The following is a 21,887-nucleotide window of genomic DNA, read 5'->3' on the forward strand; positions in this document are numbered from 1 at the left end:
GTGTGAGACAAATGTACTGCCACGAGAGACTCTGATGGTGATTGACTGGAATATGAGGGAAATTAATGAAGTTACTACAGGTATAACTAAAGGTGTAACATAACTAATTTAATGAAACATAGTCATGGCAAGTTATAAAACTGTTTGGAAATAGTCCTTTCACAAACAGAAATACCCTATCAATTAGGAAGAGGGGGGCAGGGGGCAAGGGCCGTATGTGCTCCTCTGCTCCCCCTGTTCGCCTGAGCAGACAAGCAGCCTGAGATGAGAGAGAGAGACAGAGAGAGAGAGAGAGAGAGAGAGAGAGAGAGAGAAGTCAGAGACAAGGCAGAGACTGTAAGTACGTGTAAGGGTTCATAACTTATTACAAACAGAGCAAGAGTGTAATGAATGGTAATTTACACTGCTTGTATTAATAATGATAATAATATTGATGTTGATACAGACGAATACGTCACATACTAGATGACAACCGCATAAAACTAATAATAATGAAAATAGGAATAATAGGAGTATGGAAATAATTTCAAATTATGGTTTATTGGTAAAAAATGAATTGAGAAACAAAGATTAATAACTGCCATCATTTACCCAACTACTATTAACTATGGTGTTGAAGGAGCTGCTGTAATAGTTATTGTAATGGTCTCAGGTATTTAAGTTAGATAAAAGGACAAAGATAAGCACATTGTTTTGAAACTTTGACAACTCCACACAAAAAGAGTATCTACACTAGGAAGTAAAGCTGATTCAATAAACACAGGAGATATGATGCTGCTGACGACAGCTGAGTGCTGTACTGAAATAATTTGATAAATGAGATAAATTGGAATCAAGATTATTATTATTTTGAATTGTCCCTTTACTAGAAACCTTATAGATTGTGCGAATGTCAACTAATGTGATAGAGATGCCTTTTATAAGGACGATCTCTGATGTTGTGTGAACCACACATTGTGTCTTCAGACTGATTTATTCCACATGGCAGATATGCATATTATGAATCGTGTCCTGAAGGAACCGATGTCTGACCCATATGGAGAAGATGCTGGTGTTCTTGTTGAGACACAGTAGGCCAAGGGCGCGGCTTTAAAGACAGCCTCACAGCAACTTGAACAGACCAATGCTGAGGTCCACTACGCTGAAGTGATGCTTGACTCAGTGGAGAAATAAGTTAAAATACTATAATTAAAGGTTTTCCAGATTATAGGAATCTACAATATATTGTGAAACTGCTCAGATGACGTCCGCAGTAGCACATATTCTTCTATTGATAGTTTAATTTATAATGTACTATTAGTGGAGATGTCACATTATTCAAATGAATAGAATGACAGCCATGAAGTCAGAATCAGTCCATTGCCCTTCACTTAAGATTTGTACAATGTATAATGTTTATAAATCAAAACGCAACAAATATATGTACAATACAGTTTACAAACTGAATTTGTAAAAAAGAATGTTTTGCTGACTTTTGTATTCTCTTTGAAGCAACAAAATGTATGTGTTATGTATGTCGTAACTAGGGTTTGACTTTTATGACCTGGGGCTGGATGAAATTTAATTTGAGATGCACTGTAAAAGCTCCAGGAAATTGCAACTGGCCACTGCACCTTCCATAAGAGAGCTCAAACATTTGCTAATGCATTGGTTGCCTCACAGGCACTCTTTCCCTGGTTTGCCCATGTGGCGCATGGTGTTGGCCACACGGGCAAAGGGGGGATGTGTGCATCAGTCTTTTAAATTGGTTTGCCCCAGGTTTTATAGTAACAGCTTAGCAATATTGTAGAACTTGCCACATTTGTCAAGCTCATAATCCTGCAATATGCAAATAGATTGTGTTCAAAAGCTTAAATGTTGTGGATATGAATATATACTTGTAATAATATATAGGTGTTCTAAATGGGTTGAAGCCTATCCCGTAGGAAGGCTGAAGTAGTAAAAGTAGCAAAAATACAGTTAAGGGATGTTATATGTAGATTTCGCATTCCAGGGAAATTTCCAGTGATAGGAACACTCACTTCACTGGGACAATAGTGCAGGAACTATGCAAAGCCCTGCGAGGTAAACAACATTTTCACTGCCCCATCAGGCTCAGTCAGCTGGAGCAGTGGAGAAACAAAATGGGATATTAAAGAATAAGCTGTCTAATATATGCAAACAAACAGGACTCAAACGTCCAGATCCCCTTCCTATAGTCCTAATGACAATGAAATCGTCAGCAAATTGAGAAAAACAGGTCTTTCTCCGTGTGAGATTATTATGGGATGACTTATGAGACTCTCCATCACTCCTCCATTGTCTGTAAGGGAAATGGACATCCACTTGATGGATGATGCTATGTTGTCTTTTTGTATGGGACTAACACGTGCTTTCGAAGCTGTCCATTCACAGATGAAAGCCGCCCAGACTGAACCATCCCAGCAGGTTTACCACCCCTTCCAGCAAGATGACTGTGTATATCAAAGCACACAAGAGAAAGTCCTCCCAACAGCCCAGGTGGACAGGGCCCTACCAGGTGCTCCTGACCACCCACACAGCTGTGAAGTGCCTAGGAACGACGACATGGATCCACTCCTCACACTGCAAACTTGCCAATCGAGGCGATCAGCACAACCCTGGTGGAGAACAGAGGGATAAAGGAATTGTTCTTCCACATCAGATTTGACATTACTGTATGTATGCAGGCCCTTGTAATTGCTTTTCCAATACTGCCAACTGGTTATTGATGATTGATTTCACATTGTGGTACGAGTATCGAGTGAAATGCGTGCTATCCACCTCAACAACACAGCGATAACATGGAGCCGGCAGGTGATCCAGGTCACAATAGAGGTCAAGCAGTGGGAGGAGGAAGACGTGGTGGTCAAAGGTGTAGCGTAAGGTACACTTATAAAATTCAATTAAAGAAGTGAATTTATAGTATCACCTTATCACGAATCCTGGAATCTTGTAGAACTCATTTTCTGTAATAATTGGATGCAGACACCAATTCCAAAGATATAAATTGTCAAATTTATTCAAAAACAAAGACTAAATGTAGCACTACACTAATTATACAAAAGGGAAAAACTAATTAAAATTCAACTCTAGATCAACAAATCAAAGACAAATCACTTCCGTGACCAAATCAAAGACCATGGGATCGCATATGATAACACACAAATCATTAAACAAAAAAGGTTATAAACACATTGACTACAATACCGGTTAGTAAGACGAAGGTGAGTCTCTCATTAGTATTGTTAGTCAGACATTCAATAACTATGCAGGTTAGTATTTATGTCAGGTAACTTCTCGTTATATATATATCAGTCTCATTAACGTTTAGGTGGAGAGAAAGATCCTATCATTACTTGTTACCACAATTTCCCTTAACTGATTATTATTCAATGATTAAGGATAGGCAGGGCCACCTATAATCTGGTGTCTATTAACTTGTGTCAATTTCAGACTAAACAGTTAAACAGGAATGAGAAGATATTTCTCGGCGTTGACAGATTTTATTTCTAAAATTATCAACAAAACAGTTGAATGCAACACACATTTATATTTAAGAAAACTAAATGATATTACACATTCTAGAGTTATGAATCACAGATTAACATTTCTAATTGATTTCTCAAATGTCATGAATCACAAACTCCAAACTGTTAAACTTATGTGAACTTCGTCGCAGAGAGGCCTCTCTGGCTTCGGGCTCAGATAACAGCACACGGCACGAGGTCCGTGTGGTTTGGAACAAAGGCAGTCCGGTTCGGCTTTGTCCAAGAACTTCCACTCAGTCGATGCACCTGGAAGTTGGGGTTTCGCGAATGTAGAGTCTTTTCCAAACAGATTTTCCACTGGTTTGAAGGCTCCAAGGTTGTGCACAAAATCTTCTTTGTAAGCAGGGTTCCACCGTAGTTACTTGAAGACAAAGTCTTTGAGGAAAGCAGGGCCCTGTTCGTTCCAAGGGTCAAGTTTCTTAAGACTCAAATAGCTATTTAAATGACTTTCGTATTCAGTCGACTTAGTCAATTGTCCAGCTGGATGGCTGGGCACAGGCGGGCAGCGCAGTCTGTAAAGTTCTTTATTTAATAAAGTCCTTTAAAAGAATTCTTCGTACGGCTCAATCTCCTTCTCCCAGTTTAACCCTTCTGTTGCTGGTAAAGACTTAGTTGGTTTCTGGTTCCGGTTCTGGCAACAGAGATACAAGTTGAGCTGTGGCAGCGAGTTACTGGTTTAGGTGAGAGAGAGAGAGAGATGCCGTGCGTTACCCTTTATACGCCTGTCAGATCAATAGGTGATTGGTTCTTTAGTTTGTGAGATTGGATTTCGGCTTCAGCCCCCAGTGTCCTATTGGAGGGGGGCTTGATTTATGACTGATGTCAATCCATGCCATCTTTTGGAAATGCCGGTTGGCACGGGTTCGTAGCTCTGTGTTGGGATTTCGGCTCTCGTCCATTTCAAAGAGTTTTTATTTCCTACAGGCCCCCTTCCCCAGACATCTCACAGCAGGGATTCCAAGCTATTTGGCCCATTCTCGGTGCCATCCTCCCAAGACTGTCACTTTGATGTAAACCAGTTCACATGCTGATGAGTTAAGGAAATCTGATAAATTTGGGGGGGAGAGGTCTTCTTTAGATCAGTGCTTCAGCTCAGAGCTAAAATGCTCTTATCAGAATACACCCAACATAACGCTACACTGGTTAATTCTGTTCTGGGAAAACCACAATCCTGCAGGTTTAATAAGTCTCTCTACACATCAGTCCCTGAGTACCTTCAACCAATGGTCATTTTGACCAATTAAGCCCAAGAATTGAGTCAATTAAGTTGTCATGGACTACCCAGTGAAGACGTGAACTCACGACTAGGTCACACTGTGAGCTCACCAGAGCAGACATTACACTGAGCTCACTGTGAGCTCACTTAGCGCTTTTCCAGCGACATGGTGCCGGTGCTGGAGCCGGAGCTGCTGCTCGGCCTGGGATCCAGCTGATCTTTTTTGAACCGGCCCGCTTTTCCACCGGTTTTGACGTCACTGGATGTGGGCGTTCCCAAGCATGGAGTAGAAGTGGAGAAACACAGCAATAGTATTCAGCACCGAGGCGACTGCGTCTTTAAACCCCATTTAACATCACAATCAAACTCATTCCGCGTCTATGGCAAATCGTAACCCTAATGTTACAAATGTTCCCTAAACACTTATTTTGCAGGATCAATAAAAAATTATTAGGATTTTTTAAACTTTTACTGACACACATAGTTAATAGCAATGTGTTATAACTTTACCGAAAATAATAATCTGTATATCTTTAATTGTTTAGACGTTATTAAGATATAATGCATCTTTCACATAGGGAACATTTGTAACATGTTAGGAAAAACAAACAAATGATTTGAAAATATTCATAATCATACAATTTGTCAGGCTTCATAAGAATGGTATTTATAACATACTCTGTAAAAATCAAGCAAATAGCATTTGTGGTTCACGAGAAAATATATATATATAATCAAAGCTATCAGACTATAGCAGCCGGTGTATGAAGACACATACGATTATACAGCATTATTTGGCAGCTTCGCAAGACCTAATTTGAAACGTTGTTGGTAAGTTAGATAATTAGTGGGGACCCTCTATCTGCAGTTCTTCCCCTCCATAATTGCTAAAATAAAGTTTTACTGACATTTTATTGACCCTACCACTGCATAGGGCACATCTGTAACATGAACGCTACTGAATGGCACATACATTGAAAACTACGGAGAACTGAGACAAATCCACTTTACACTTCATAAATAATCTTAAAACGTTTCCAACCAAGGCAACACCCACTTGAAATACGTTCATTCTCATTTTTGGTAAACAAAAAGAGAGATTGTTACATATGTTCCCTATGATGCATCTACAGAGAGAGAGAGACAGACAGACACTAACTCTCTCTCTCTCTCAGCTGGGAGTGTGTGGGAGGGGTCTGCAGTGAGCGGGAGTGCTGCTGAGAGCTCTGTCCTTTGGCTGCGTTTTTTTGTTGCTTTACTTTTTTCAGTTTGTTTATTTTGTCTTCTGTTTCCAGTGCTTTTCTTATTGTGGGGGAACAGGGGAGGGGAGGGGGCAGTACCGGTAGTTCTTCCCGGGTCGGGGGGTCGGACCCCCTGAATGCGTCTTTTGAAAAACTGACCCGACGCCATGGAGTCAAGATCGCTCCGGTGCAGTTCTGCCCCCTAGAGCAGTGTGTGTTAGCGGTTGGGGAGGTAGCAGGGTGTGAAAATATCAAGTCTGCTGCCATTGTTATCTTCTTAAAAACCACTGATCTGCTCAATCAGCTAGTGGCTAATGGCACAGTGTTAGACGACACTTTCACCCCGGTGTTGCCGCTCGCTGCTCCTGCCCGGAAGGTAACGCTGTCTAACGTCCCTCCGTTCATCCGCACCGGCTCGGGCAGCTGATGTCCGGCATTAAGAGGGTCCCGCTGGGCTGCAAAGCCCCGCAACTGAAACACGTCGTGTCCTTCCGAAGGCAGCTGTATATGATCCTCAATAACATCAATGAGGATCTTAATGTCTCCGAAGTTGGATCTCTCTTGCTGCCACCACCACGAAGATTGCTCTTTAGTAATGTTGGAAAGTCAAAGACAGCAACCGTCAGGGTTCTTGCATATGACGTATTCGTGCTGCACCTCTCTGCAAGGATCCAGGACAGTTTGTCAATGTAAACTCCAGTGCCTGGGAATATTTCCACCTAAAAGACAATGGTAAATAAAAAACAAGTTTATCCCCAAACTATTCTTATATTATGTTAAGTGGAATACATTATCAGTAAGGCTGTGATTATGTTACAGAAATGTGTTATTAAAGACCACAGTATGTCTCAATTCTAAGTTTATTAATTTACAGACATAATAAAGTCAGTGAATCTGTGACACCCATAATTCAATTACATTCTTATTATCAACTTTAACTATGAATATAACTGATAATGTAGCATCATTAGATTGTTTACAACCAATATTTGTTTTCAATATATATATTTTTACCTTGTCTTTGTAATATTGTAGACCAAGAGTGTTATACCTGTTTTGGTGATTCTTTGTCAGATTCAGAACAATTTGCTGTGGGGCTGTCAGAACCACTTGATGGTGACACACTTTTGTCTTCATCGCTGATAAATGTGGCTTTTGTTACAATTTTTTTCAGATTGTCCAAAAGGTCTGGAATCTCTGGAGAAAAAAACCTTAGTATTAAATGATAATCATTTCTAGTAATATATTTAATACAAAGTGAAAACAAAACCATCAATGCCTGCAATTATACTTGAGAGACTTGCTCTATGTTATTGGCAAACTGACCTTTTTGTGGGTCATTAACATTAGCTACGAAAAAAATAAAAGAGATAAAATACAAGAATTACCAGGTCTAATGTAATGCATATAGTCATTAATGTAGGATTATGAAGTTATGTTGAAAAACTTTATTTAATAATCAGTATTATTAAACTATTAGACAGTGCACATTAAGAGTCTGTATTGTGGTTCTAGATTACTTCAGTATGATCAACTATAATACATTACTCTGGAATCTAAATTACTGAAGAATAACATTTATCAAGGTAAGGAATTATTTGCTATAAATAAAAAAACTTACCATCAACCATACGGTTTCGAAGACATTGGTTTTCAATTTTAAGTCTTGTGTTTTCCTTTTCGAGCTGCTTAACGTTTTGCTGTAGCTCAACTTCACTGGACTCTTTAAATGTCTGTAGAATATGACGGGATCTAATTCTTGAAGCTCCATCGGTTTTCTTTCTTATTTTGTGCTGTATTCAGAGAGGAAAAGAGTTTAAAATGAATATATATATATATATATATATATATATATATATATATGAAAATGATTTAAAAAACACAATCCTGCAATACATTTATTTAATATTTGCAGTAATTATCTCACCGGTAACTGTGGTTCATCAAGGTCACTATCATCTGAAATTTGAAGTTTTTTGTTTGGTTTAGGTACTGTCTTCATTTTAGGACAGGGCATTTTTGTTAGGTCATTAAGTTTTCTTCTTAGTTCGCCTTCTTTTCCTAAAATAAAAATAAAATAAATAAAACCCTGCATTATGTCCACAGATATTTGATGATTATATTTATTTGTCATAAAAATACTGTGCTTTGACCATACAAATTAAGATGAACAGCCAACACTGAATCAAAACTGAAGTTAAATTATATCTGGTTTAATTTATTTTGTGATTTGGGGGATTTTATTGTAAAGCACAACACACAATAAATCGTTCTTACAAATGCCAGTCATGTATGACGAGTTTTTAGTGCCCTCACCACCACCTACCATGTTATAAGAGTATGTTAGAAGTACAACACATTAATAACTTAAACATTCATTTCAAATATACTGTGATTGTATACACTCACCTAAAGGATTATTAGGAACACCATACTAATACTGTGTTTGAGCCCCTTTCGCCTTCAGAACTGCCTTAATTCTACGTGGCATTGATTCAACAAGGTGCTGAAAGCATTCTTTAGAAATGTTGGCCCATATTGATAGGATAGCATCTTGCAGTTGATGGAGATTTGTGGGATGCACATCCAGGGCACGAAGCTCCCGTTCCACCACATCCCAAAGATGCTCTATTGGGTTGAGATCTGGTGACTGTGGGGGCCAGTTTAGTACAGTGAACTCATTGTCATGTTCAAGAAACCAATTTGAAATGATTGGACCTTTGTGACATGGTGCATTATCCTGCTGGAAGTAGCCATCAGAGGATGGGTACATGGTGGTCATAAAGAGATGGACATGGTCAGAAACAATGCTCAGGTAGGCCGTGGCATTTAAACGATGCCCAATTGGCACTAAGGGGCCTAAAGTGTGCCAAGAAAACATCCCCCACACCATTACACCACCACCACCAGCCTGCACAGTGGTAACAAGGCATGATGGATCCATGTTCTCATTCTGTTTACGCCAAATTCTGACTCTACCATCTGAATGTCTCAACAGAAATCGAGACTCATCAGACCAGGCAACATTTTTCCAGTCTTCAACTGTCCAATTTTGGTGAGCTTGTGCAAATTGTAGCCTCTTTTTCCTATTTGTAGTGGAGATGAGTGGTACCCGCTGGGGTCTTCTGCTGTTGTAGCCCATCCGCCTCAAGGTTGTACGTGTTGTGGCTTCACAAATGCTTTGCTGCATTCCTCGGTTGTAACGAGTGGTTATTTCAGTCAAAGTTGCTCTTCTATCAGCTTGAATCAGTCGGCCCATTCTCCTCTGACCTCTAGCATCAACAAGGCATTTTCGCCCACAGGACTGCCGCATACTGGATGTTTTTCCCTTTTCACACCATTCTTTGTAAACCCTAGAAATGGTTGTGCGTGAAAATCCCAGTAACTGAGCAGATTGTGAAATACTCAGACCGGCCCGTCTGGCACCAACAACCATGCCACGCTCAAAATTGCTTAAATCACCTTTCTTTCCCATTCAGACATTCAGTTTGGAGTTCAGGAGATTGTCTTGACCAGGACCACAGCCCTAAATGCATTGAAGCAACTGCCATGTGATTGGTTGGTTAGATAATTGCATTAATGAGAAATTGAACAGGTGTTCCTAATAATCCTTTAGGTGAGTGTATATCAAATAGCATGTAAAGACTTTAATGTTTTTTTTTTTTAAATAAACATTGTTACCAGTCATAATGATCTGCGCTTCATGGACAGGCCATCCACCTTTTGGAGGTTTGTTCGTGTCTCTCCACTCTGCTCTGAAGTTTCGAGTCGTCTCTTCGTCATCATCAGCAATGCTGAATAAATCAAAATTGCGAAAGCAAGCAGTGGGAATCACGCTGTAAGAGTCTTTGTCGACCCCGCTTTCCCACTTCACCAACGCGTGCATCACCGCCATACTACCTTCACCTTCTCGTCCGTTTTTTCTGCGCGTTTTTCCCCCGACAAGTCACGGCACAAAAAACAGTCCCGCTCTGCATTCTGGTACTTGGCGTTCTTAATAACACCAACAGGGTGTAATCGCATAGACCACTCGAGTATAAAGTACTACATATCCCATCTGTTACAGTTTTTTTTCTTCTTCTGAAACTGCAAGCGCACTACATAAAGTTTGGCAAATGAAGAAATTTGGATGATGAGTTTACAATCTTATAAACAGTATTTAAGTAAACCTAGATATGCAATTCCAAAAAGAACAGCATCGAGATGGAGAAACAGGATACAAAAATAATAATACAATGTTTATACTTTTTGTATTTTAATTACAGTATGTAATTATTGCCTTTTGATTTACATTTACAGAAAAAGAACGGCGGCAAACGTGGACTACCCAACAAGAAGCAACAAAGTTACTAAAATATCAGATTCTCAGGTAAGCTTCATGCAGCCATACATGTATAATTATAAAATCAATCCAAAAAATAGACCTTGTTTACCCTACAACTGATTTGAGTGTTAATTCTATTTAAGATATAAAAAAATATTTTGTTTTCTGAACTAATAATCTGTGAACATTCTATTATCTCTATAATTTTAATTAATACATTTATTTTATTATTGGTGGAACATTATATTTTTCAGCTCAGATGATTTCACGTACCATCAATTTTTCTGTTAATAAATGTGCAAAAACAAATCAGATGGATAGGCCCCTACATATGAACATTAAGTTAAAGGCCTAGAGTGAGTGTTCTTCACTTCCAGTCATGGCGGGCCACAATCCAGCTCTTTGTAACTCATCAACAACCAAAGACCTGGGAAAAGGGTTAAATGGCTTCAGTTAAGCCAATTAGGTAATTAAGAGCTCAACTGGAAAAAAAACAGCAGGCATAGGGGTACTTTAGGACCACAGTCACTGATATAACCTACAATGTTGTTGTAATGAAAATCAGCAGACAGTGGGCCTCCTCCAGGACTAAGGTTGAGAAGCACTGGTCTTGAAGACCACAATAACAATCGACCTCAAGGGCTAGGGATATTCGAGGTGATGCTAAACCAGTCCTGAATGTTTAAATATAATGTTATTTTCTTGTAGTGTGCCGTTGCTGTTAATGCAACCAGTTATATTGAGCCATCAAATACAGAAGCTGACGAAAGACATCAACATGTAAATTTAGTTGTAAATTTAAAGTGTGTGTGAAAAGTATTTTGTATATGGAGATTAACCCATAGTTTCACAGATAAATTGTGGACCAGTGATATTCAGGATCTTCAAAACAAGTCCTGAATGCTCAAACTTAACACTTCTTTTTTTAGAGTGTCGTTGCTGTCAATCCAGCCAGTGATGTGGAGCCATCAGATACAGAAGCTGATGAAAAACAACATGTAAATTTCCTAAATTAATATGGTGCATCAAAATACTTATTTAGCACTTTCAACTGTTTCTTTGTGATTCCTAAAATTACTTTACAGGCTGGGGCTGGGGGAAGACACTGCGCCCGCCTGGAGAAGCCTGTACAAGCCCCCCTCAATAAGAGAGCTGGCAATCTGCAGTGGAGGGTGTTACACACCATTATTGCTGTCAATTCTTTTATTACTGTTCTTAACCCTGCTGTGTCCGACGCCTGCCCATTCTGTGCTCAGAGAGAGACCGTGTTTCACTGTTTCAGCACTTGCTCTCGGTTGTCACCCATTTTTAGTCTTTTAACTCGTCTTTTTACTGATCTTAACCTGATTTTTAACACAAAGGTTTTTATTTTAGGGGCGCGATACACCAGAAGGACCAAACATGTGGACCAGCTGGTAAACTTCTTGCTGGGCCAGGCTAAAATGGCCGTCTATAAGACTAGGAAGAACAGAGTGTGTGGGGAGGGCAGTGAGGATGCAGTGAGAGTGTTTGCCATGCTGGTCAAGTGCAGAGTCAGACTAGAGTTTAACTATTACAGGCTGATGAATGATTTGGAGAGTTTTGAACAGGTCTGGTGTATTAATGATGCCCTTTGTGAATTGTATGACGGGGAGTTGGTTTTTATTATGTAATTCATTTATAGGGTTTAGTATTTGATGGTTGTTTTGTTGTGTGTATTGGGTTGCTTTCTTTAAAAGTGTACAGATCAGTGGCGGAGTTAATGCTTGTTGGGGGGAGACAAACAAAGGGGAACACTATTTTTTATTTATTTATTTATTTTCTTTTGTATGAATTATTGCGTGTTGCAAACAGGCAATGAAGTCTGATAAAAGTCAAAAAGTCTCTCTCTCTCTCACACACACACACACAGCCAGCAAGACACACAGAGCCAGCCAGCTCAGCGATGACATCACAAACATCTCTCTCAGGTGACTCCTATGACATCACAGAGCACGTACATTCCGTTGCTTGCCGTCTGTCAACCACTCAGTCACTGCCAGCCAGACTGGCTGGCTGACTGGATGGTGGGGCTGCTTGCTGCTGCTGCGTACCTTAGCAAGCTTATTTGCTTGACCGGCCTTCCTCCTCCGCCCACATGCCCACCTATGTCCGATCTGCTGTTCACCTGGATCACAGCTCCGCCCCAACAAGGCAGAGCCTCCCAAGAATGGTACAAACTCACCCACGATCCCCTCCACGGAAAGCTATAGCAAAAGGCAAAAGCATTATACGTAATGAAGAGGAACCCGAGTCCAAGACGCATCCGACCAGCCATACATATTTGTGTGTATTAAAGATCACATTTTATTACATTTAGATTTTCTGTACTTTATTACATCTTTTTGTGATTTTTAAATGTATTGTTTCTTTTCCTTATATATGTATGTATGTATGTATGTATGTATGTATGTGTGTGTGTGTCTGTGTGAAAGTGTATGTGTTTGTGTGTCTCTGTGTGAAAGTGAGTGTGTGTGTGTCTGTCTCTGTGTTTGTGTGTCTGTCTCTGTGTGAAAGTGAGTGTGTGTGCGTGTGTCTGTCTGTGAAAGTGTGTGTGTGTGTGTGTGGGTGTGACAGTGTGTATGAGTGTCTGTCTGTCATGTAACTCGCACATCTGTGAGGGCACCATTTTTGCAGAAAGAGATGTACACATTTTGGAGCAACATATGCTGCCATCCAGACATCGTCTTTTCCAGGGACGTCCCTGCATTTTTCAGCAGGATAACGCCAAACCACATTCTGCCCAGATTACAAGCGCATGGTTGCGTAGGCAGAGAGTGCGGGTGCTAGCATGGCCTGCCTGCAGTCCTGACCTGTCTCCGGATTGAGAATGTGTGGCGCACTATGAAGTGCAAATTAAGACAACGAAGGCCCTGTGCAGTTGCGCAGCTGAGGAAATGCATAATGGATGAATGGGGGGAAATCCCACTTGCTAAACTTAACCAAGTGGTGTCTTCAGTGCCCAAGTGCTTAATAAGTGTTATTAAAAGAAAAGGTGATGTTACATAGTGGTAAACAGTCGACTGTCCCAACTTTCTTGGTTTCTTTTCACTGCTAATGAGATGCTGTAGAGTGAGTTAGTTATATTGCTTTCAGGAGCTCTAATCGTATTGATGAGTTCATGCAGCATTTGTAATTGAATTTCAAAAAGAAATCCTTGCTGTCTGGCCTGTGTGTATGAGATGTACTCTGTCAATCTTTGGCTAACAACTGAAACATTGGTAGAACAGAAATGGCAACATAAAAAAGAAAAGTACATTTTAAAAGAGCACATTAAATAGGATGAATATACAGTTTTTTACAATCACTTTGTCACTAATTTCAGAACCTTGATGTCATTTTTCAAAACTCTAGACACAAAACTCAAAACGGTCATCACTTGTAACACAGGCTGTCCAATGTTCAAAACATTGCATTGTGCATTCATATCTTTAAAGAAACCTTGCACTTGCAGACTTGTTGGTTCAAATAATTCATTTATCATGAAATACCATAGTAACATTTATTTAGATCACCCACACAGAAGATACCGATAGTTTCACTGTGTAGTTGTTCGTACAATCATTAAATATTGTAGTACAAAATATGTGATACATGTTTCATTATGGTACTACACATAAATACATCACTGTAAAAGGACTAGTAGAGAGAATACTACAGACACAGTGGAATCATTGAACAAAATCTGAAATGTATTGATGCAATACAATCAAATCACACCATAGGTTTCTTTGAAGCCATGCAACAATAATTAGCTACAAAAAAGAACAAAACTACAGTAAAATGTCAACTGCAGTGTTCCTCACCTGGCTTAGTGTAAAACAAAGGATTGATTACTGTACTTCTGAATTTCCATCAGCCCTGTGTTCAGGTTCAGGTTCTCACAACCATTTTTCACAAGAGGCATCTTGAAACTGAACATACCTGAACATACTCAGTCATCAGCTGCTTCACTCTGTCTGCATTTCTTTCAAAAGGCACACTATACTCTGTGCTACACATTGGTATGCAGTATACAGTCATTTGACAATTGAGAGTAGCCTAATGTTTAGTGCATGCTGAAGACTTGCCGCTTCTCAGTACGGAAATTTCTGATGATTGAGGCCACAGTTGATCCTGAGTTGATTCTGAGGTTTGATTGAATCATTGTAGCTGCCTCAGTCATGGTCATGCCATGATTTACAACATGCTCTACAACTATTTCTCGGATTTCACTGGACACTATTTGCTGTTGCTGCCGCTGTCTGGTCCGTGGCCTTGTCCTCTACCACGTTCCCCCAACACCTCTCAAATGAGGCCCATGGCTGCCTCTCTGGTGAGGCCTAAGCCCTCCTCTATGACGAGGCCCACGACCACCTCTCAGAAGGGGTGCATGTCCCCTTCCATTCCTTTGACCACCACGTCTTCCTCCTCCCACTGCTTGACCTCTATTGTGACCTGGATGACTTGCCGGCTCCATGTTATCACTGTGTTGCTGGGGTGGATAGCACTCATTTCACTCGATACTCGTACCACAATGTGAAATCAATCATCAATAACCAGTTGGCAGTATTGGAAAAGCAATTACAAGGGCCTGCATACATACAGTAATGTCAAATCTGATGTGGAAGAACAATCATCTTCAACCAGGTTGGAGCGTTAGTTGCAATGCCTTTAATACACGCAGCGTGGAGAGGAACAGTGACTCAAGTAGATCCCAAAGTCGCTCTGCCTTCATTTTAACAGTCAGAGCTTTTATACACAAAAATCAAAGAGCTGGTTATAATCAGAAAGTCATTACTATGTTATCTTAAAAGTTAGCTAAGCAGAATTTATATCATTATAGGACAGAGTTCATAGATCAACACATGGATTAGGGAGCAGGCACTTCAATCATACTGTTTGACATTGTCTCCAAGATTCTCATCGTAAATAACAAACAGAAATCAAACTACCTTCTGGCCTGACCTTCTAGCTTGACCTTATCTTTCTTAAGTATACAAGAGAGAAAAACAGGTATTAGAGAAAAAATTTCTAACTTTCCTTCCACACTGCAAACATGGTGTGGAAAAGTGCTACATGATGATGAATGATGATGAAATATTACATCCATAGATAATGTAGTCCAACTGGTTCATGCTCCTCGTTTATTGATGTCAATGGATCTCATTATCCTGAAACTTTCATGATCGAAACATGGAATATTGTTTGTCAGTTTCCATAAAATTATGCATTAAGAGTAATGCAACAGTCACTTATCATTTTGAGCAGCTGTATCAATTGATAGTTAGATCTTTGTAATGAAATGAATAGACAGTGATCTCAGATGTAATGTGTGAATTGCATTTTGAAATGGTAATACTTTGATGTTAAGTTGTGTCATTTTAGTTCAATGAACAAATGATCTGAGGTTGATGTGTATTGTATCCAAGCAATTGTAAAAAAGTGTTAGAGTTTTGAAAAATGTGCATTTTGATCATCGGGTGTGAGTTTAGTGTCTAGAGTTTTGAAAAATGACATCAAGGTTCTGAAATGAGTGCCAAAGTGATTGTAAAAAAGTGTAATATCAGGGGACAGTGGCTATTAGTGATCTGGCCTTCCGTGGCCTCTGTATTAATGTAACAGGTCACATTGTATGTGTACACTGATACTTGATAGTATAATATAGTACAAGTAAAAAACATACATAGGTATCATAGAAGTATTTTGCAGAAATGATTATGGATAGTTATCAAAATGGAGAGGAAATGCTAAATCCAGTCTCCCCAGGCTGAGCTTCTATTGCTGCACCTGCTGGCCCCACTATATGGATAGAGCCACACCAAGTACAAGAGTCTCCCCATTGCTATTTATATCTCCCTATCCAGTCTTCTTTAAGTCAGGGTGGGGTGCCTATTCCCCTGCATGCTTTGAAACCTATAGCACCTGGGACGCACACTTGGGATCCGGTTCCTCTGCCCCTCACATACACATGAGGAATCCTAGGTGCTCAACACGTCATACTGTCTCTTTCATCTCATGTGTAAACTATGGACAAATACATGACTAAACGTGTTTAGTTGCGTTTCCCAGAATGCTTTGCGCCACGATATGCAAATAACGGGGACTATGATTGGCTCCCTGACATTACCCACACTGCGACTGATGCTACCCATTTCACTACCCAACAAAGACCCATAATATGCGTGTGTCTGTCTGTCTGTCTGTCAAAGTATGTGTGTGTGTGTCTGTGTGTGTCTGTGTCTGTCTGTCTGTGTGTGAAAGTGTGTGTGTGTCTGTCTGTCTGTCTGTCATGTAACTTGCACATCTGTGAGGGCACCACTAATGCAGAAAGAGATGTACACATATTGTTTATTTTCCATATATATGTATGTATGTATGTATGCATGTCCAATTGCTTTGACAATACAAATGAATTGAATTGAGAGGGAGAGAGAGAGAGTAAGAGAGAGAGAGACAGACAGACAGACAGACAGACAGAGAGACACACACACACACACACACACACACACACAGAGAGCCAGCCAGCCAGCTCAGCGATGACATGACGAGCCTCTCTCAGCTTACTGCTATGACATCACAGAGCACGTACATTCCGTTTAACAAATCGTTAAACAAAAAAGGTTATAAACACATTGACTACAATACCGGTTAGTAAGACGAAGGTGAGTCTCTCGTTAGTATTATTAGTCAGACATTAAATAACTACGCAGGTTAGTATTTATGTCAGGTAACTTCTCGTTATATATATATCAGTCTCATTTACGTTTAGGTGCCGAGAAAGATCCTATTTGTTACCACAATTTCCCTTAACTGATTATTATTCAATGATTAAGGATAGGCAGGGCCACCAATAATCTAATGTCTATTAACTTGTGTCAATTTCAGACTAAACAGTTAAACAGGAATGAGAAGATATTTCTCGGCGTTGACAGATTTTATTTCTAAAATTATCAACAAAACAGTTGAATGCAACTCACATTTATATTTAAGAAAACTAAATGATATTACACATTCTAGAGTTATGAATCACAGATTAACATTTCTAATTGATTTCTCAAATGTCATGAATCACAAACTCCAAACTGTTAAACTTATGTGAACTTCGTCGCAGAGAGGCCTCTCTGGCTTCGGGCTCAGATAACAGCACACGGCACGAGGTCCGTGTGGTTTGGAACAAAGGCAGTCCGGTTCGGCTTTGTCCAAGAACTTCCACTCAGTCGATGCACCTGGAAGTTGGGGTTTCGCGAATGTAGAGTCTTTTCCAAACAGATTTTCCATTGGTTTGAAGGCTCCAAGGTTGTGCACAAAATCTTCTTTGTAAGCATGGTTCCACCGTAGTTACTTGAAGACGAAGTCTTTGAGGAAAGCAGGGCCCTGTTTGTTCCAAGGGTCAAGTTTCTTAAGACTCAAATAGCTATTTAAGTGACTGACACTTTCGTATTCAGTCGACTTAGTCAATTGTCCAGCTGTAAAACTCCACTGATCAGGTGGGTCTGTGAAGTTATTTATTTAATAAAGTCCTTTAAAATAATTCTTCGCTCAATCTCCTTCTCCCAGTTTAACTCTTCTGTTGCCGGCAAAGACTTGGTTGGTTTCTGATTCCGGTTCTGGCAACAGAGCTACAGGTTGAGCTGTGGCAGCGAGTTTCTGGTTCAGGTGAGAGAGAGAGAGAGAGAAAGACTGTCCGCTGTTCCTTATAGTCTGTCAGATCAGTAGGTGATTGGTCCCTGAGTTCTTGAGATTGGATTTCGGTTTCAGCCCCCAGTGTCCTATTGGAGGGAGGCTTTATTTATGACTGATGTCAATCCATGCCATCTTTTGGAAATGCCGGTTGGCCTGGGTTCGTAGCTCTATGTCGGGATTTCGGCTCTCATCCACTTCAAAGAGTTTTTATCACCTACAGGCCCCTTTTTCCAGACATCTCATAGCAGAATTCCAAACTATTTGGCCTCTTCTCGGTGCCATCCTCCCCAAAACTGTCACTTTGATGCAAACCAGTTCCAAGCTGATGAGCTAAGGAAAATGTGATAACTTTGGGGGGGGAGAGGTCTTCTTTAGATCAGTGCTTCAGCTCAGAGCCCAAATGCTCTTATCCAAATACACCCAACATAACGCTACATATGTATGTATGTATGTATATATGTGTAGAAGGAAAATTAGAAATTATTTTCTTACACCTGTTTTTCTCTCTTGTATACTTAAGAAAGATACGGTCAAGCTAGAAGGTCAGCCCAGAAGATAGTTTGATTTCTGTTTGTTATTTACGATGAGAACCTTGGAGACATTGTCAAACGGTATGACCTACGTGCCTGTTCCCTAAAACCATGTGTTGACCTATGAACTCTGTTCTATAATGATATATGTTCTGCTTAGTTAGCCTTTAAGATAACATTGTAATGACTTTCTAGCATGTATGGATGTATGTATGTATGTATATATATATATATATATATATATACACTCACCTAAAGGATTATTAGGAACACCATACTAATATTGTGTTTGACCCCCTTTTGCCTTCAGAACTGCCTTAATTCTACGTGGCATTGATTCAACAAGGTGCTGAAAGCATTCTTTAGAAATGTTGGCCCATATTGATAGGATAGCATCTTGCAGTTGATGGAGATTTGTGGGATGCACATCCAGGGCACGAAGCTCCCGTTCCACCACATCCCAAAGATGCTCTATTGGGTTGAGATCTGGTGACTGTGGGGGCCAGTTTAGTACAGTGAACTCATTGTCATGTTCAAGAAACCAATTTGAAATGATTGGACCTTTGTGACATGGTGCATTATCCTGCTGGAAGTAGCCGTCAGAGGATGGGTACATGGTGGTCATAAAGGGATGGACATGGTCAGAAACAATGCTCAGGTAGGCCGTGGCATTTAAACGATGCCCAATTGGCACTAAGGGGCCTAAAGTGTGCCAAGAAAACATCCCCCACACCATTACACCACCACCACCAGCCTGCACAGTGGTAACAAGGCATGATGGATCCATGTTCTCATTCTGTTTACGCCAAATTCTGACTCTACCATCTGAATGTCTCAACAGAAATCGAGACTCATCAGACCAGGCAACATTTTTCTAGTCTTCAACTGTCCGATTTTGGTGAGCTTGTGCAAATTGTAGCCTCTTTTTCCTATTTGTAGTGGAGATGAGTGGTACCCGGTGGGGTCTTCTGCTGTTGTAGCCCATCCGCCTCAAGGTTGTACGTGTTGTGGCTTCACAAATGCTTTGCTGCATACCTCGGTTGTAACGAGTGGTTATTTCAGTCAAAGTTGCTCTTCTATCAGCTTGAATCAGTCGGCCCATTCTCCTCTGACCTCGAGCATCAACAAGGCATTTTCGCCCACAGGACTGCCGCATACTGGATGTTTTTCCCTTTTCACACCATTCTTTGTAAACCCTAGAAATAGTTGTGCGTGAAAATCCCAGTAACTGAGCAGATTGTGAAATACTCAGACCGGCCCGTCTGGCACCAACAACCATGCCACGCTCAAAATTGCTTAAATCACCTTTCTTTCCCATTCAGACATTCAGTTTGGAGTTCAGGAGATTGTCTTGACCAGGACCACACCCCTAAATGCATTGAAGCAACTGCCATGTGATTGGTTGGTTAGATAATTGCATTAATGAGAAATTGAACAGGTGTTCCTAATAATCCTTTAGGTGAGTGTATATATGTATGTATGTATGTCCAATTGCTTTGACAATACAAATGAATTGAATTGAGAGGAAGAGAGAGAGAGAGAGAGAGAGAGAGAAAGAGAGAGAGAGAGACAGACAGACAGACAGACAGACAGACAGACAGCTCAGCGATGACATCACGAGCCTCTCTCAGCTGACTGCTATGACATCACAGAGCACGTACATTCTGTTGCTTGTCGTCTGTCAACCACTCAGTCACTGCTAGCCAGACTGTCCCTAAGACAAAGTGTACAATACTTCAATTATATCTCCTCCAGACAGATAAAGAGTATTAAGAGCTACGATGAAGTTACCCAGGAGATGTAAAAAGCTTGCATCACCTGGTATTTCCTGGAGGTCACCCATCCAAGTACTAACCAGGCCCTGGCCCGTTTAGTTTCCAAGGTCTGACGAGATCGGGCACGTTCAGGACGGTGTGGCCGCAAGCCGAGATGCCTGGCTGCATGATGTCTCTTAAAGGCTGGCGGGTATTGACGGAATTTCCAGCAAAAAATAAAAAATAAAAAAATAAAAAAATGGAGGGAAAAATAACAGTGCAGGAAAGGGTGTTGAAAGTAGCCGGGAACGTGTACAATTCTTCAATTATATCTCCTCCAGACAGAAAGAGAGTATTAAGAGCTACGATGAAGTTACCCTGGAGACGTAAAAAGCTTGCAGCACCTGGTATTTCTAGGAGATCTCCCATCCAAGTACTGACCAGGCCATGCCCCGTTTAGCTTCCGAGATCTGACGAGACGGGGTGCGTCCAGGACGGTGTAGCCGCAAGCCGAGAGGCCTGGCTGCATGATGTCTCTTAAAGGCTGACGGGTGTTGACGGAACTTCCAGCAAATAAAAAAAGAAAAATGGAGGGAAAAATATCAGTTCAGCAAAGGGTGTTGAAAGTAGCCGGGTACGTGTACATTTCTTCAATTATATCTCCTCCAGACAGAAAGAGAGTATTAAGAGCTACGATAAAGTTACCCAGGAGACGTAAAAGCTTGCAGCACCAGGTATTTCCAGGAGGTCTCACATTCAAGTACTGACCAGGTCCTGCCCTGTTTAGCTTCCGAGATCTGATGAGATCGGTCGCGTTCAGGACGGCGTGGCCGCAAGCCGAGAGGCCTGGCAGCATGATGTCTCTTAAAGGCGGGCGGGTTTTGACGGACCTTCCAGCAAAAAAAAAAAGAAAAAAGAAAAATGGAGGGAAAAATATCAGTGCAGCAAAGGGTGTTGAAAGTTGCCGGGTACGTGTACATTTCTTCAATTGTATCTTCTCCTGACAGAAAGAGAGTATTAAGAGCTACGATGAAGTTACCCAGGAGACGTAAAAAGCTTGCAGTACCTAGTTTTTCCAGGAGGTCACCAATCCAAATACTGACCAGGTCCTGCCACGTTTTGCTTCCTAGATCTGACAAGATCGGGCGCGTTCAGGACGGTGTGGCCGCAAGCCAAAAAGCCTGGCTGCATGATGTCTCTTAAAGGCTGGCGGGTATTGACGGAACTTCCAGCAAAAAAAAGAAAAATGGAGGGAAAAATACCAGTGCAGCAAATGGTGTTGAAAGTAGCCGGGTACGTGTACAAATCCTCAATTATAACACCTCCAGACAGAAAGAGAGTATTAACAGCTACAATGAAGTTACTCAGGAGACTAAAAAGCTTGCAGCACCAGGTATTTCCAGGAGGTCTCCCATCCAAGTATTGACCAGGCCCTGCCCCGTTTAGCTTCCGAGATCTGACAAGATCGGGCACGTTCAGGTCAGTGTGGCCGCAAGCCTAGAGAGCTGGCTGCATGATGTCTCTTAAAGGCTGGAGGGTATTGACGGAACTTCCGGCAAAAAAAAAAAGAAAAAAGAAAAATGGAGGGAAA

At 40.7% G+C, this 21,887-nt stretch overlaps 1 non-coding gene and 5 pseudogenes across 1 annotated transcript; all 6 read right to left on the bottom strand.

The window, feature by feature from the left end:
- Positions 1 to 12,489: 12,489 nt before the first annotated feature.
- On the bottom strand, positions 12,490 to 12,604 carry LOC136729280 (U5 spliceosomal RNA). Its single transcript, XR_010808892.1, has one exon. It is a non-coding gene; the product is annotated as a U5 spliceosomal RNA (small nuclear RNA).
- A 7,744-nt stretch (positions 12,605 to 20,348) lies between these two features.
- On the bottom strand, positions 20,349 to 20,467 carry LOC136729588 (uncharacterized; annotated as a pseudogene).
- Positions 20,468 to 20,688: 221 nt separating this feature from the next.
- On the bottom strand, positions 20,689 to 20,807 carry LOC136729013 (uncharacterized; annotated as a pseudogene).
- A 208-nt stretch (positions 20,808 to 21,015) lies between these two features.
- LOC136729692 (uncharacterized) lies at positions 21,016 to 21,134 on the bottom strand (annotated as a pseudogene).
- Positions 21,135 to 21,350: 216 nt separating this feature from the next.
- Positions 21,351 to 21,469, bottom strand: LOC136729181 (uncharacterized; annotated as a pseudogene).
- Positions 21,470 to 21,674: 205 nt separating this feature from the next.
- LOC136729721 (uncharacterized) lies at positions 21,675 to 21,793 on the bottom strand (annotated as a pseudogene).
- Between the last annotated feature and the right edge of the window lie 94 nt (positions 21,794 to 21,887).

The sequence above is a fragment of the Amia ocellicauda genome, unplaced genomic scaffold, assembly GCF_036373705.1.
Source record: "Amia ocellicauda isolate fAmiCal2 unplaced genomic scaffold, fAmiCal2.hap1 HAP1_SCAFFOLD_30, whole genome shotgun sequence".
Lineage (NCBI taxonomy): Eukaryota > Metazoa > Chordata > Actinopteri > Amiiformes > Amiidae > Amia > Amia ocellicauda.